Here is a 2,387-nt window from a genome sequence, read left to right on the forward strand (position 1 = left end):
AAAATCGGGTTCAGTGCAGCCTCAGAGGGCAGTTTAGCAACCACTTAGGAATCGTGGACTGACTGGGGGTGGTAATGGTATGGGACGAGGGTAGAGCAGAGGTGCTGGTTAGACTAAGGTGAGGCAACCTATGTTGGTTTATGTTGCTCGACGCCGAGAGGACAGAGATGCTCCAGACGTTATTACCAATATGTTCTTAATTTTTAATGTACCTTATACTGCCTTGATAGATATAGGTTCAACACATTCCTATATAGCTAGTTCTATTTTTGATAACCTAGGGATATCTATTGAAAGCACTTCTAGTGAGGTTACTGTACTGAGTCCGTTGGGGTAGTCTGTTCGGGTTAGTAAATTTTATAAAGACGTTTCGTTAGAGGTGCAAGGGGCGATATTTTTGGCAGATCTGATGGAGCTTTCATTTGGGGAATTTGATTTGATCTTAGGTATGGATTGGTTGGTTAAGCATCGAGTTAGTTTGGATTGCACGACTAAGAGGGTCATTCTGAGAACTGAGGACAATAAAGAGGTGGTTGTAATCGGTTAGCGCCGAGATTATCTGACCAATGTGATCTCCGCAATTGTGACTGAGAAATTGGTTCGAAAAGAGTGTGTGGCGTACTTGTCTTACGTCAGTGATTCTGTTTGTAAGGACTCTTCTATCGGGGATATCAGAATAGTGAGGGACTTTTTGAACGTCTTTCTTGAGAAATTACCGGGTTTACCTCTGAACCAAGAAGTTAAGTTACCGGGTATAGCTTTGGTGTCTATCACTCCATATTGTTTGGCACCAAAGGAGCTTGCTGAGCTTAAGGCTCAACTTTAAGAGCTATTGGATCGTGGTTTCATGCCTTCATAGTGTGTCTCAATGGGGGGCACTGGTTCTCTTTGTGAAGAAAAAGGAAGGGACCATAAGGATGTGTATTGATTATAGGCAACTGAATAAGTTAATTGTGAAGAACATGTATCCACTTTTGAGGATCGACGACATGTTTGAATAGTTCCAAGGGGCTTCGGAGTTCTCAAAAATAGATCATTGATCTGGGTATCATCAGTTAGGAGTTAAGGAGGGGGATGTTCAAAATACTGCATTTAGGACTCATTATGGGCATTACAAGTTCCTAGTTATGCCTTTTGGTATGAAGAATGCTCCAGCTGTGTTCATGGATATGATGAACTGAGTTTTCCAACCTTATCTGGATCAGTTCATCGTGGTCTTTAACGATGATATTCTGGTTTATTCTAAGAGCGAGGATGAGTATGATGAGCATCTTAGAGTAGTACTTTAGATTCTTCATAAAAAATGACTCTACGCTCAGTTGAGCAAGTGTGAGTTTTGGTTGCGTGAAGTAACTTTTCTAGGGCACGTGGTTTCTGCAAGAGGATTTGAGTGGATTCTATGAAGATTGAGGTTGTGCTTGATTCGAAACAGGCTAAGAACGTGTCTGAAATTTGCAGTTTTCTAGGTTTGGCGGGTTATTATCAGTAGTTTGTCAAGGGGTTCTCTTTGGCCGTAGCTCCGTTGACTAAACTTCTACGTAAGGGAGTTCCTTTTGTCTGGACCGACACACAACAAGCAAGCTTCGAGAAGCTCAAGTCTATTTTGACTCAGGCTCCTATTCTAATACAGTCTGAATCTGGGAAGGAGTTTGTAGTGTACAATGATGTGTCGCACGTTAATTTGGGATGTGTATTGATGCAAGATGGTAAGTTTATGGCTTATGCATCCCATCAGCTTAAGACAGATGAAAGGAATTATCCAAAGCATGATCTCGAGTTGGCTACGGTGATTTTTGCGTTGAAAATCTAGAGGCACTACCTATATAGTAATAGGTGTATTATCTACACTAATCACAAGAGCCTCAAGTATCTCCTTACCCAAAAAGAGTTGAATCTTAGACAGCGGCGATGGATAGAGTTGCTCAAAAATTATGACTACATGATAGAGTATTATCCTGGTAAGGCCATTGTAGTGGCCGATGCTCTAAGTCATAGGGTGATGACGGATTTGAGAGCGATGTTTGCTCAACTTAGTCTGTTTGATTATGGGAGTCTGTTAGTCGAGTTGTAAGTTACTTGGATTGATCAAATTTGAGATAAGCAGTTAGGGGTCTTTGGGTTTGCGGTTTCGTCAGGTTGAAAGTGGTAATACATTAGATTTTAGGCTGAATAATGAAGGTTTATGTATTTTTCAGGGTTGGATCTGTGTGCCAAATGATTCAGATTTGAGGCAGTCAATTCTAGAGGAGGAGCATAGTAGCCATATGCTATGCATCCTGGTGGTAATAAGATGTATCGGGATCTCTGTGAGTTGTACTAGTGGCCGAGTTTGAAGCGTAAGGTTACAGACTTCGTTATTCATTATCTGACATACCAGCAAGTAAAGG

Source organism: Gossypium hirsutum, chromosome A13 (genome assembly GCF_007990345.1).
Source record: "Gossypium hirsutum isolate 1008001.06 chromosome A13, Gossypium_hirsutum_v2.1, whole genome shotgun sequence".
NCBI lineage: Eukaryota > Viridiplantae > Streptophyta > Magnoliopsida > Malvales > Malvaceae > Gossypium > Gossypium hirsutum.